Genomic DNA, 15,697 nt, shown 5'->3' with positions numbered 1-15,697 from the left:
GCACCACAGAAGTAAGCCACATACTCTAACAAGAGTCTGGCCACTTCCTTTTCATCCCAGGGACCACTGTATTTTAGTTTCTCTTGACATATCTTTTCCAGTCTCTTTTTTATCTCCTCCCAGCACTTTTTCAGAATGTCTTTGATAAACCTGTGGGATTCTCTCTTTTCCTCTAATCCAGTCTGAAATTTTTAATGGAACCATTTGGGTTGAGGTACTTTCTAGCATGTCTGACAGCATCTGTGGAGAGAAAGACAGAGTTAACATTTTGGGTCCGTATGACTCTTCTTCAAAGCTGCTGAGTTTTTCCAGCATTTTTTGTTTTTGTTTCAGATTTCCAGCATCCGCAGTATTTTGCCTTTACTTTCTAGCATGCCTGATTCCATTTTATTCCCCAGATCACAATTCCCAGGAATTATTTGTACCCGTGATTGAAACTTGCGTTGCGTTCACTTGCATTGCCACAGCCTCCAGGGCTATGGGCCAAATGCTGGAAAATGGGATTAGTGTAGATTTGTTGACCGGCGCGGACATAATGGGCCGAATGGCCTCCTTCTGTGCTGTAAACGTCTATGAGTCTACGAGTAAAGTAAATTATTCTCACCATTCGCGTATTTGTTGGATGAGTTCAGGGCATCAATTGTAGAACCAACCTCCTTCTCTCCATGGTTCACAGTGATACACTTTAAGTAAGACATTCACAACACAGTTGAGTAAATGGAACAGACTTTATTCATACAGCATTGGGTGATTAATCTATACAGCACAAATGGAACCAGTTCAGGGTCCTCTTGTTCCAACAACATAACTTCGAAACCGTCCTTCTTATATCCTAGTTGTTCACTAACAAACCCCATTTCACAGATAAAACTTCACAATTTATCTTTTCTCTAGATCTTCCCTAGGACAGTTTATTTCCCTAAATTGTGACAGATATTCATTCTATTCAATGGTTTATTCACCTCCCTCCCTATGCTTATTACACTAATCACTGGAGTTATACATTAAGCTGTCATAGTTGAATGTTGCTCCAGTCACATATCTCTATACACAGATATTCCTTGCAATCAAATTGATGCCCCCCTCGCTCACAGACACCCCCACTGTTCTCATGCTATCCCTAGAAGGCCTGTTGCCCCATGGTTACAGTTCAGTTTGATTATTTACTCTTCACTCTCCAACCCTCTGGCAATTGCAGTCCAGGCATATTAGACCCTGGAGAAATCTACAATGTGGCCTTGCTGCAAATCCACTGCTCTTTTGTTTTACTTTGCTCTTTGGGAAATTCATAAAGGGTCTTGGCCAACTTGCTGATACAGCAAACAACAAAGCCATTGATGTCACCTACTGCTGCCAGGATCCACCCCGTGGCATAAGCGCCATGGTGACCTTGATAGCCACAGGCTCAGCTGTGCATGCTCTGCTTTAGGCCTCCAGTTGTGGCAACAGCAGATGACCTCCTTGGTGAAACACAGACACTTCACTCAATTCTAGGCAGATGAAGGGCTCCCTGTAGTTTCTCTGTGGGAAAGACCTCCTGCACAAAAACAAAACATGCTGGAAAAACTCAGCAGGTCTGACAGCATCTATGGAAAGAAAGACAGAGTTAATGTTTTGAGTCCGTATGGCTCTTCTTCAGAGCGCTTAATCTGTACAGTACAAATGGTACCAGTTCAGGGTCCCCTTGTTCCAGCAACATAACTTCGAAACCCTCCTTCTTATGGCCTAGTTGTTCACTAACAAATTCCTTTTCACAGATAAGACTTCACAATTTATCTTTTCTCCAGATCTTCCCCAGGACAGTTTATTTCCCTAAATTGTGACAGATATTCATTCTATTCAATAGTTTATTCACCTCCCTCCCTATGCTTATTACACTAATCACTGGAGTTATACATTAAACTGTCATAGTTGAATGTTGCTCCAGTCACATATCTCTATACACAGGTATTCCTTGCGGTTTATAAGAGTCATTTGCAGTGGAATCAAATTGATGCCCCCCTCGCTCACAGACACCCCCACTGTTCTCATGCTATCCCTAGAAGGCCTGTTGCCCCATGGTTACAGTTCAGTTTGATTATTTTACTTTTCACTCTCCAACCCTCTGGCAATTGCAGTCCAAGCATATTAGGCCCTGGAGAAATCTACTATGTGGCTTAGCTGCAAATCCACCGCTCTGAAGAAGAGTCAGATGGACTCGAAACATTAACTCTGTCTTTCTGTCCACAGATGCTGTCTGACCTGCTGAGTTTTTCCAGCATTTTTTGTTCTTGTCTCAGATTTCCCACATCCGCAGTATTGTGCCTTTATCTTAAGACCTCCTGCACAATACTCTCCCTTTCCATCCTTTCCTAGCTGCACCTGATCTCGGCTATCTTCTGCTAGGCACGCACTCATCTCCCAGCCTCAAAGGCAGACCTTCCGGACCCGTGACTGGAATAAATTCTTTCCAACAGCAGACAAAAGGACCAGCACCAGAAGTCAGAATTAACTTGTGGAATGCAAAAAAATAAAGAAAGAAAAGATCCAGATGTTAACCAGCATAAGAGGACAAACCAGCAAGTAAATTGTATCGAGGAGACAAGCCCTTTAAATAGTGTTCCTTACAGGCCCTTTCTGACTCCAAGCACCATGCACTGCTGTGCATGTTTCTGAAGTGGCGAATCAAGTGCTGGGGCACAATAATTGCAGAAATGGGCCCTATGAAAGGGGACCCTTTTTAAAATATGTTAATTACATTTTTGAATGCTCTCAGTGTGTGCCTCGGATGCCAATGGAGCGCCCAATCTAATAAGGCAGGTGCTGCACTTCCGATGTGGGATGGCCATGCGGCATCACCCACTCTGTTGGATCCTGATGATGTGAATGGCGCTATACAAATGGATATTAGTTCTTCTTTTCCCTGGCCTTCTTACGTAAGCAACTGTGCTAGTGAACGGCAATTTCAGGGGTTGATTTCGACATTTATTACCGCAATGTGGAAAATGCAGTGCTGGCATGAAGCCTTGAGTTGCGCAACATTTACATTGGTTCCCATTTACTGATGTGAGTTTGAAAGGGGAGGGTAGCAGCTTTCCACAAGTGGTTGAAAACAGAAGTTAATTTTGAGTGGGTGGGTGGACCCAATTAATTCTAGTCATGCTATTTTCCGAACAGTTGATGTGGTATACAGAGTCAGAAGATGATTAAATGACATGCATGAGTGATTTACTCAGCAGGAAGATGGCCATATAATATAAGAAGCAGACTTGCAGACTAAGTGCTTCATTCTTATTATGTGCGAATGAATCAGTGAATTAACAAAACTCATTAATGGAGAATAGTGGAGCGTCTCAAAACGCTAAATGGTTTTTTTTGTTTCCACCAAGTTTATGTTTTTCAAAATTTTAGCATTATATTCAATATTGTTCCAGCTGTGAAAATAACGGATGTCATTAATACACCAATCCGTGCTGCTTCAATTAAGTTTTAGGAGAGAATTGACTAATACATAATTGAATCTATCAAAAGTAATCTGACAAGTGGAAACATCACTGGTTTTTCTGCTGGCTGATTATTTCTTTAATCTTTAACATGGGTAGCAGGGTCATTTGAGACCTCAGAGGGTGATCCGTCCCTGCCCTCTGCAAGTTGCCCTGGCCCAGGTGAGAGTTCCATCCCCAGGGTTAGAAGCCAAGACCAACGGTGGAACAAATGAATTTTCAGTGGTGATGGTGGAAGAGCTAGAATTGCGAGGGTCAATGGATGCTCACAGGTGGAGGATCCTTAAGAAAGAGTTTCATTCAAACACACATGAGGAAAGCAACAAGAAACCACTTAATGTATTTTTCTCCCTTGCCATACTGCTCATTGAAATTGTAAATGGGAAGCTCATACAAGCAACTGAAGAGGAAAACGCAAGGCTGTGAGGCACAGAGAAGTGAGCAAGAGGACCTGTCCTTAGGCAGATCACTAATACTACCTTAAGCAGCAGTGATTGCTAACATTGAAAAGTGCAGAACTATATGTACAAATGTTTTTTCAAAATAAGCACTGCGGTATAAGAGTCTGGCACAAACAGGGTTAATGTGGGACTGAGTACAGAACCTCCCACACAGCGATGTAAGAAGAGACATGATTCAGGCCCAGGGGTCAGTGCAGTGTTGAGCAGAGACTGGTAAAGGCAGAAGTATGGAGATAGCTCCTAGCCTCTACCCTTTACTGTACATGTGCAAATAGTTCTACTTGTTTATAAAGACTTACAGTTAACCTATTGAAGACTACAAAGACTGCTTTAAGAGACACAGTTCTGTTCCCAACACCCTCCCAACAAGCACCAAAAAAGCTCCCAAATTAGGTCACTGATTGGTGATCAACTGTTAATGATGTAAGGAATCTTGCTGTTGGATAACAGTAATCAGTTTTCTGCTTCTCCTTCTGTTCATTTTCTGCTTCTATTCCAAGGTTCTTATTTCTTGCGAGATTAATGGTGTTTCCATTGTATTGGCCTTACCCCTCCCTCTCTCTGTAACCTCCTTCAGCACTGGAGCCTGCCCAAGATCTCTGTGTTCCTCCAAATCTGGCCTCTTGCGCATCCTGATTTTAATTGCTCCACTATTGGTGGCCATTCCTACCACTGCCGAGCACTCAGCTCTGAAATTCCCTCTCTAAACCTCTCCATCTCTCTACCTCTCGCTCCTCTTTAAAATCTCTCATTAAAACCCATCTCTTTGACCATCTGTCCTAATATATCTCTTAAAGTTGCTCAGTGTCAAATGTTGTCTGATAATACATCTGTGAGGTACTTTGGGAGGTTTTACAATGTTAAAGGTGCTATATTAATGCAGACGGTTATTGTTGTACAAATGAAGTGCCACAAATAAGAAGCATCTCGATAATTTAAAATAAACCTGAATGAAGTAAGTGGGAAAACAAGTTATATCATGAGCTTAATCTTGCTCTGATTGGGTGAGCATGCGCACTATGTATAACATTTAGTTGAGGACAGCATTTCTGTGACAATTAATTGCGTTCTGCCTCGTGACCCAATGAATAAATGCACTGCATGTATGGTACTGAGACATACAGGCCAGGAGGGTCTTGAATTTGCTCTCTGGATTATCTTAGATTTACCTGGGCTAACAGTGGTAATACTACAATTGTTTCTGCTACAAGTGTTCCTGGGCTAAGGAGAGGCAGAAAGTTCAATGGCTTAGTTCCTGCTGCTGATCTTTGTCTATGCTTGTGTTGGAAAGTGTATCTGTGAATTTTGAGGATTGCTCTCTGCTGTGATGCTCCCCTTGGCACATTAATCCACCAGCACTCACTTGGTAAACCATCTCGCCAAACATAACTTTTGAGAGAGTTTTGCTTGCCTGTTGCATCTGCTCTGCCCACAATGGAACATGTGATCACAAGGTCTGCTTTCCCCCATAGCATGGAAGCGAAGCCTCCAGTGGACACACAAGGAATGAGCCGCAGACTTGTGAGTACCAAAGCTAGGAAAAGGTTGCAGTTGGTGAGCTGAGCATGGTCGTGTGAGTGACTGGGAGATGTGAGGGAGTAATAGCCATTGGTTTGGTGCTGTGTGGATGGGGATCTACTTGATCTTCAGTGCTTAAATACTTGGTAATAGACTCATAGACTCATAAACATTTACAGCACAGAAGGAGGCCATTTGGCCCATTGTGTCCATGCCGGTCAACAAAGATCTGACTATACTAATCTCATTTTCCAGCATTTGGCCCATAGCCCTGGAGGCTATGGCAACGCAAGTGAATATCTAAATACTTCTGAAATGTTGTGAATGCGTGATCTGTTGCATACACAGCATTGGCATCAAATCTCTTTAAGAGAATTCAGAATTTGGAACTTTCTTTAAGAGTATATCAAGGACCCAATGTCCAATGCCTAATTAGGATTTATCTAAATACTGAAAAGGAGAGGAACAGTCATTAATAAGAAATTGGGGCCAATTACAACAAGTTAAAAAAGTGTTGCTGAAAAAAGAGACATGCTGTTGAAGCTTTTTGTCTTGGACTCGTCAGGACAGACACAAGAATGCTAAATTTCAAAGGGAGTCATAACTTATACTGCATGAGAAAAGGGCGCTGATTGGTTGGCAAGTTGACTCTGATTGATTGAGATGATGCCATGGAGAATAATCCAGGGAACTATTGTCCCAGAGGTTTTTGTTTAACTCAAAAAAGGCACAATTCCTGGGCATTTTTTTTGCCTGCAGAGGACAGGCGCTTGTGTATGAATATTTGTAGCTTCTAGCAAGTATAAGTGTGCCACAATGTGAGCCTGACTGATAATCTTAAATCGGTTGTTAGCCTAATTCTTAGAACACTTGGGATTGTTCAGCAAGTGCTGTCCAATTGCAGAATAATGTCTAACATTAGGCATTATGGCCAGAATTTTTCCCTCGTCGGACGGGCTCAGTGGGAGTGGGCAGTGGCAATCGGGAAGCCGACTGCCGCCCGTGATTGGCTCTGCTCCACTATTTCACGTGGGTGGGCCAATTAAGGCCTGTCCTGTGTGGATCGCAAGCGGCAGCACTGAGCACTCCCTGTGAGGGTGGGGGAAGGAGGGAGAGTGGGCCTGGCGCGCGGTTCACGCATGCGCACGAAAGAGCGCTTCATTCTCCCTGAGGCACGGATCTGATCCGGGGGATTGAAGCGCTCTTTAAAAAAATTAATAAAGACAGTAAAAATAAAAAAAAAAAATGTCCCGTCTGTCACATGAGCTGGGACAGGTTTTTAATTCAAAAATAACGTTTTTAGTTAATGTTTATTTGCTTTAGGAAACCTCATCCCGCTCATGGCAAAATGGCTAACTTCACCTGTCCCAGCCCCCCTTAAACAACATATATTTTGCCACATTTTTACTTCTCTTTAGTTCTGAAGAAGAGTCATACAGACTCGAAACGTGAACTCTGTCTTTCTCTCCACAGATGCTGCCAGACCTGTTGAGTTTTTCCAGCAATTTTTGTTTTTGTAAAAGGAAGGAGTGCAGATATTTTTGGGAAGCAAAGATAGCAACCAGTACAGTGCGCAAACCATGGGAAATGTTTAAGCTGGAGATGATAAGGGTACAGACCAGGCATATTATCAGGGATAAAAATGGGATGCAGCAAAGCTGGAGCCCATTGGACGAGAAGGGAATTGAAAACAAAAATCAGGCATTAATAATATAAAATAAAATCAAGCCAAATAATGAGGGGAAGCATAAAAGTTTAGAAAGGCTGAAGGGTTATGAAGAAAGGCTGGCCAGGAACAAAGGGAAATGGTAAAGAGTGTGATAAAGATGTAAAAGAATAGTTAATGGAAGGAGAGGGGCAATTTAAAATGAAAAGGGAAAAGGAGCTTGAAGGAATGGAAGAGATACTAAATGAGGATTTCAGCTTTTAAAGAGTTGGCAATGGCAGTAAAAGGATACAGAGGAGGAAGTGCAGCAGTCAGACAGGGATGTAGTGCTTGAATAGAAATAAAAGTGGCTAAGACACTTGGCCCTGCTGGTTACATCCCAGAATGGTCAGGGAAATCAAAGGGAAAAGCAGAGGCTTTGACCACAATCTTCCTAAAATTCTTGTATATGGCAGTTGTACAGAGGACTGGAGGCTTACCAAAATAATACCTCTGTCCAAAAAGAGATAATCCAGATTACTACATACCAGTCATCCCAGCACAAGTGGTGGGTAAGGAGGCTATATTACTGGATAAAATACACCTAGAAAGATATGGGTAATAGCCAGTATGGATTTGAGTGAAAAAAAGAACTTGCATTTATTTAGAATAGCAGCATTCATGACCTCAGAATGCCTCAGAGTGCTTTACAGCCAATGAGTGCTTCTTAAATGTGGTCTGTTGTACTGTAGGAAATGCAGCAGCCAATTTGCACACAGCAAGGTAGATCCCAAAAACTGCAATGAGATAATGACCAGGTAACCTGTGTTAGTGATGTCAATTGAGGGATAAATATTGGTCAGGGAAATGGTAAGGGCTTCCCCGGTCTTCCTCAAAATGGTTCCGTCAGATCTTTAACATCCAAGGGAGAGGGTAAATAGGACCTTGGTTTCATGTCTTGTCTGAAAGACCTGTGTGTAGTGCTGCACTCCTTCAGTACTGCACTGCAGTGTCAGCTAGGGCTTATGTCCTTAAGCCTGTGGAGTGGGGTTTGAACTCTGACTTGAAAGTGAAGAGGACTAGGATAATTCTGAAGCTTAGGGCCTAGGCATCTGAAGGCACAACCTCCAATGGTGGAGTTCGGGGATGTGCAAGGGGCCAGAATTGGAGAAGCACAGGGAATGAGTTATCGATTATGGGCTGAATAATATGCTGCAGCGCCAAGGGCGGGTTCTGCACCTGGAAGTTGGTGGCTTTCTGACTTCCCCGGGCCCGCCTTCGAATCGCGCCCGATAACCCGCTAATTGGGGCACTTGAATTTGCAGGGTGGGTTTGAGGCCTTCTTCCCACCCAATCAGTGATGAAAGGCCGATTTCTGGCCTCCGGGGTCGTTGGCTGTGACCCGGAACAAGGTCACGGCCAGTAATTTAAAGGGCCCCCTGGTACAAGACGGTGTCTGGGGGCCCAGCAAATGCCAGCATTGCTCAGAGTTTGGAAGAACATTTGGAATTCAGCTATTTCCAGGCTTTTAAGGTGAGTGCGTATTTATGTGAGTTCTGCTGTCTCCAAACTTTGCCACTGATCAGAGGTGGCATTCTTTTTGAACCTGAACAAATTTTCCACATCTTTGCCTGGAGGAATTGTCTAGGTGTTGCGTGTTTCCCTCCAGAGTTGTCTGAGCCATTGGAGCAAGGGGAGAGGCAGGGGAGAAGGGCCAAACCAGCCTCATGATTGAGTGAGGACGCCCTCAGCGCCCTCCTACGTGCATGTCCAACCGACGTGAGCAGCTGATGCCATCCTGTGGGAAGAGGAGGAAGCCGAACCAAGAGGAGCTGCCTGGGAGGAGGTAGCCAAGGAGGTCAGCAGTGTTGGGCTGGTGAGAAGAATCTGGTCTCAATGCTAAAAGAGGCTCAATGACCTCATGAGGACGGCCAGGGTGAGTAAGGCCTCAGTATGTGCCAGTTTGCGCCAATGTGCTGCAGGGCGCGGTCGCGAAGGCAGGAGGAAAGTGAGCTTGGTTGGAGCTCCAAGGTAGCATGATGTAACAAAGACTTAGCTATCAGCGGCGATGTCACTGTGCTCTTAAAGCTTTGCTCCAGTTGGAGGGTGGAGGATTGGCAGGCTATGCAGATGAGGCATGAACACAGCATCAGGCTGCCATGCACTTTGCTAATAAAGGGTCGGAGGCATGCCATTAAAAAAGTTGAAAGTGCTAATGAGTTCAATCGTACACATCTCTTCAGGAGATGACTGAGAGCGAGGCTGGACTGGCGGGGGTGTTCTAAACCTAGTCATCTTGAGTCCGTTTGAAGAGGAGGTGTTGATGCTGATGGACCATTGGCAGAGGCGAGATTGGAGGAAGGCTTGGGTCTGGTGAGATGGCGAAAGGCACAAAGGGATAGAAAAAGGGAGAGGGCAAGTGGGAGGTGCATGTGGGCACAATGCACTGGACCTTGTTAATATAGTTCAGACACTGAAACTCTGGCAAACTTCATAAGTGGAAGCTTCAGATGTTCATACAAATGTGCATCGCGTCTGCATAGTCTCATCACTCATGTTGGACATCAGTAATGTTGCAGAAATTAGTGACTTTGCGCTGATGTGGCAAGGTCTGTAATGCCCACTAACTCCCTGACTTATGTCTCTTTGTCACAGGTGAAGCCTCTACCATGGACCCTCCACCAGATACTGTGGCGCCACTCCCCTCCGAGGAGGAGGAGGGAGAACCCTTGGAGGATGCAGTGTCACATCCTCTCTCTGTGCCCAGCACCATTGCAGATACTGGCACCTCGGTAGGGATTTGCGTGTCAGACCGGGGACATGCACAGACTGGTGAGGGCACTTCACAGTTGCAGGTGCAGCTGCTGGAGAGTGTGGTACAGCAGGCCGTGGGCAGCCTGAGGAGTGCCTGGGGTGATCCAGAAACTGATTCCAAGTCGGATGATGAGCCTCTGGAGTTGTGCATAAGGTGGCAGATGCTGGATATCTGGCACGAGGTCCGTGAAGATTTGATGAGTATACCAGAGGGGTTGCGTGCTCTGGCCTGGACTGTAGAAGTGTCCATCCAGGCCATGTGCACTGCGATCACCCACTAGTCAGAGCACAAAGTTTCCTCCATGGATAGACTGATGACTGTCCTGCAAGGGCAAACCGAGAGCATTGCAGACACAACCACTGGGATGTGCTTCGACCTGCACATCATCACCCTGACTCTGAGCTCAGGCACAGGGCCAGGGCGACAGGGGAACTGGAAACATGGGCGCAGACCAAACTCCTGGGATCTCACCCATTGGTAGGGAGATCAAACGGTCCTAGTGGCAGTGGTTGGGCAGCAGCTGCCACCATCTGGAAGCATCTCTCAGGGCACTTCTGATGGGGGCAGCCTCTCCACCACTAACACAGTCCGTGTGCAGTGCCACGGTGACTAAAGATTCTCCTGCTTCTCAGCGTCATCTTCTAACATGGTGGGCCACACAGAGGACACCCGCCGAAGTCAACCAGGGCAAGGGAGGTGGCAGATCAGCCGCCTCTCTCCAGCGCAGCTGCAAGCGAGGGGGGAGCACTGCACTGGGGCACTCATAAACACGTCAAAAAAACTCCACAGTAGTCACCAAAGGGGACACAACTGAGTAGCTTATTCCTGTGTTTGTAAATATTCATTGCACCTTTGTAAATAAACCCATATCTTATACCCACATGCTGATGTTTTAATACTAACCTGTGGCTGCGGGACTTACACTGGGAGACAGAAGAAAGCTTGATAATATTGCTGCAGGGCAGGATGCCTCATGTGTTTATGTTTGGAAAGGGTTAATGTGTTGACAAGACACTGACAGGATTCGCACAGTGCACATGGACAAAGATTTGCACACATAGCGTCCACACATCCCTGATACCGGGGCTTTGGAGGCTATTGAAACTGATGCCCTGTTAAGGCACCCCATGCAATCATGGGAAGGCCTTTGATCTGAATGTCGCCGTGTTCCCTCACCTCATCCTTGCCCTCATCCTCTGAGGATTGCCCCCTAGAGCCGTGCCCTCATCCTCCAGGGCACGGCCTCTTTGGATAGCAAGGTTATGAGGGCGCAGCACACCATGACCATCAGGGACACACGTGAGGGAGCATGCTGCAATGCCTCTCCAGATCTGAACCTCATTTTCAAGAAACCAATGGTCTGTTGATGATGGGCTTGGTGCCTCCATGGCTCTCATTGTACCTCCTTTCCACTTTTGTTTTGGGCACCTTCACAGGCTTCATTAGCTAATCTCTTCAAAGGATAACCCTTGTCACCTATAAGCCATCCATCCAAGGCTTCAGGGCTGCTGAATAGATCTGGCATCTGAGAGTTTCGAAGAATGACAGAGTCGTGACTGCTGCCTGGGTACCTGGCTCATACCTGCATGATCCGGCAATGGAGATCACAGCCCAGCTGAACGTTCAATGAGTAGAAGCCCTTCCTCTTGATGAAGGTGCAGGGCTGTCCAGCAGGAGCCTTCATGGCGATGTGAATACAATCAGTGACTCTCTGCACCCTGGGGAAACCTGCAATTGGCGCAAAACCTCCAGCTCTATCCAGTTGACTCTGCTCACCCAGTGAGAAAGAGATGTAATTTCCTGCCCTTCCAAACATTGCATCAGTGAAGGCCTTGCTGCAGTGGTGTGCAGCAGGCTGCGTTATTCAACTGAGGCCTCCACAGGCTGCCTGAAAGGAGTCTGTTAAGAAGAGTTTGAGTGCGACAGTGAACTTCAGAGCTACAGGCATTGGGTGCTCCCCCACCCCCCAACGCGGTTGGATGAGATCTCCCCTGTGAGCAGGTCACAGAGTGATGGGAGCTCTCGATTGCCTGAGCCTTCTCTTGCATTGTGCCTCTGACATTTGCAGATAGCTTAGTCTCTGACTGCAGACTCGAGGGGCTGCATAAGGACCTGCTGTGCCTCCTCTGAGGATATCTGATGCCTTCATGATCCTCAGGGTCTGGCACAGCTCTGGCCCCTCCATGCACCACCAGTGTGTCCTGGATCTCTCACTCTGCCCTTCTTCCTCTCAACCTCCCCCCTCATCCTCCTCTCCTCCTCATCCTCCTCACTGGAGGTTGTATTTCCCACCGAGCCCTCAATGCCCATTTTTCTCAGCTACTTTATAGCACTGGATGATGGACAAGAGCTAAATAGAGCACTCAGCAGGCGAAGAAAAGACTTCTAATGAATATGAGTTTGAAATGGGTACTCTGCTCTTTGAATGAGGCACTCCCAGCAGTTATAGATCTCCAAAACTGCTAAGATGAGACTCGGGGATCAGCAGATCCTTTTAAACCTGCCCTAACAAGCTTCCTCATGAAAGAAACGGGAACGCCACATGGCATAAATCAGACTCTGAAGTCGTATTATTGCCTACACACCATATTAAAGCAGTCGATTGGGTCTTTAACGAGCTTGGGCCATAACCTCCGACTAGCGCTGGAAAGTGCTGGCCTGCAGGAATCAGAAGAAATAAGTACCTACTTACCTGGTCTTGAAAATTACGTTGTCACTTCTGTTCACCGGAGTTGCTTGGGACCTGCATCGAAAGACTCCTCGCAGGCCCCAGCTCCAGCGGATTTAAAGGACACCCTGCCCCCTTTTTTACAGCACTTGCTGCCGTAAATAAGGCGAGTGGACTCTCGATTCCTAAGCCCACCCCCCTACCATATTATACAAAACTGGCGTGATGATGTCAGGAATGCAACCCAATGCCATCACACCCGACAATACATTTCCAGAGGTGGGGAACATTCCTGATTTGGGAGTGTATTATTCAACCCTATGTCCTTGTTGCCAGAGGCGCTCTTTTAAAAAAGATTTATCTACCAACTGCCGAAGTATGTTGGTTTACGGTTGAAAAAAAAACAGCAACTCATGATTTTTACACCACCACTTAATTTTTAAAGAGTCTCATGATTGATGGGGCGGTTGAGTTGGCATTTCTGGCTGACTGAGAAAGTGGGTGAGTTGTTTGCTGATGTTTATGGAACAGGGGTACATTTTCCAGTGATATGATTGGCTGTACATGTAAGGGCCCAGCATGAGGGGGAGTGAAAGATTTTGAAAAAATTCTGTGTGGAAACTTTGTGCCTACCGTTCACTAGCTTTGTGCTGACATTTTTTAAAGAAGGATGACACAGCGCAGTGCTGTAGCCGCATACAAGCCTCATTAAGCTTTTGAAAAATATGTTCATGAGAAATATGTTCATCAAAAATATGTTCATTGTTGGTCTCAAAGATGCTGAAGGCCTGTAATGAAATAGCCACATTTTTAAACTCACTTTCTGAACTTTAGGAGTGAGATTCCTGAAGTTGGGTATAGCTGATTAATCAGCGAGCATAAGCTAATGACTTGTTTTGAATACTTTGTTTGCTGGGTTGCCTTTGTTACATTTAGTCTGGTGTATTTTCTTATATTTTATGTTTTTTTCCCAAAAAAAAAATCACCTCACACCATGTAGTATGCTCTGGTAGCATTTGCTGAACTGGTAGGAAAAGCTCATCTTGAAATTCCTCTTGCCTTATAGAGCTAGAAGGTGAGTAGTAGCTACAGAGGGATAAGCTGAGTTTGAGTGGAGATTCGCCTCCCACCCACACTGAGCTAACATATTTACATAATTTGCATAACGTGTCACTCTGAATGAATAATACTTGATGTCGTTTTTCCTTGTTACAGTCCCAACCATCCATTACCGGATTGTTTTTTTTGCACCCATCTTGCTCCCACTAGCAGCAAAAAAACAATCCACCCGCTTTTTATTTTTCTATTTAAATGGTGTGAGATGTTTCAAGGCAAAATGTTTCAACACCATTTAGAATTTGGCACTGAAGGGGGTTTGGATTCAAGTTGGTGACGAAGAGACTTTTTTTAACCTATTATCAGTATTCTTAACATTATTATTGGGGTTTTCACAATTAAGAGAACCTTTAAGGTCTTAAAGGCAAACCTTTTTTGCAAAATGGGGGTGATGAATGTTGTGTTGCTTCTTAGGTGCCAGGGAAAAGGACAAAGAGGTGGAAAGGAAAGACGATGGTCAGTCAGAAGTCAGATCAGAATCGATGACTTAGGAATGTACAATAATGGTCTTGGAGCGGAAGACCAATGACATAGGAGTATCAGCTAAAGCACATTTAATCTCAAGGTTATTTCTGGTGTCATTTACTGACCTATTTAAGGAAAGTATGATTAGAGCATCAGTATGATATAGAGAGTGGTACAGAAGGGAGGGACAATGATATCTGGGGTATTGGGACAAATTGGGATGAGCAGAAACTGTACAGAAGGCAGAGTCTTCACTTGAACTGAAATGGCTTCAATGAATTTGTGGAAAGGATGAATTGGATAGTGGAGGAGGATTTAGACTTGGAAAACTGATACAGCAATTGTTTTACAATAAAGATGCATGAGTTTGCGAGGTCAGTTAATTATTCAGTTCACCCACTGAGGACTGAAGCAAATGCAGATCATACAGGACATGTGGATGGGATATCAGCAAATCGGGGGACTTTAAGAGCCAATGCTATACATTCAAGCAGCAGACACAGATCTCACCTCCTGACTCGTCAAAGCCTGTCCACCATCTTACATGATACAAGTCAGGAGTGTGATGGAATACTCTCCACTTGCCTGGATGAGTGCAGCTCCAACAACACTTAAGAAGCTTGACACCATCCAGGACAAAGCAGCCCAATTTCTATAGATATTTAAATAAGAAAAGAGTTAACGAAGTGAGCATTGGTCCTGTAGAAAGTGAGTCTGGGGAATTAATAATGGAAAGTAAAGAGATGGCAGATGAATTAAACAGATATTTTGCATTGGTCTTCGTTAAAAAGGATACAAGGATATAAATCAGGAAATGGAAGGGAGGGAGGAACTCATGAAAATTACAATCACCAGGGAAGTATTATTGAGCAAATTGTTGGAGCTGCGGGCTGACAAACTCAAAGAGACACAAAGCAAGAAACTATAGGCCAGTTAGCTTAACATCTGTTATGGGGAAATGTTAGATGCTATTATTAAAGATGTTATAACAGGGCACTTAGAAAAGTTTAAGGCAATCAGGCAGAGTCAACATAGTTTTGTGCAAATAAAATCATGTTTAACCAATTTATTGGAGTTCTTTGAAGGAGTCACTTGTGCTGTGTATAAAGGGGAACCAGTGGATGTACTGTATTTAGATTTCCAGAAGGCATTTGATAAGGTGCCACATCAAAGGTTATTGCAGAAGATAAAAGCTCATGGTGTAGGGAGTTATCTATTGGCATGGATAGAAGATTAGGTAGCTAACAGGAAACAGAGGTAGCCATAAATGTGTCTTTTTCTAGTTGGCAGAATGTAATGAATGGTGTGCCACAGGGATTAGTGCTGGGGCCTCAACTTTTTACCATTTATATAAATGACTTGGCCGAAGGGACAGATGGTACGGTTGCTAAATATGCTGATGACATGAAGATAGGTAGGAAAGTAAGTTGTGAAGAGGACGTAAAGAGGCTACAAAGTGACATAGATAGTTTAAGTGACTGGGAAAAGATCTGGAAAATGGAGTATAATATGGGCAAGTGTGAAATT

Source organism: Cetorhinus maximus, chromosome 16 (assembly GCF_964194155.1).
Source record: "Cetorhinus maximus chromosome 16, sCetMax3.hap1.1, whole genome shotgun sequence".
NCBI classification, from domain to species: domain Eukaryota; kingdom Metazoa; phylum Chordata; class Chondrichthyes; order Lamniformes; family Cetorhinidae; genus Cetorhinus; species Cetorhinus maximus.
The sequence above is the reverse complement of the archived record's forward strand: the minus strand, read 5'-3'. Positions refer to the sequence as shown.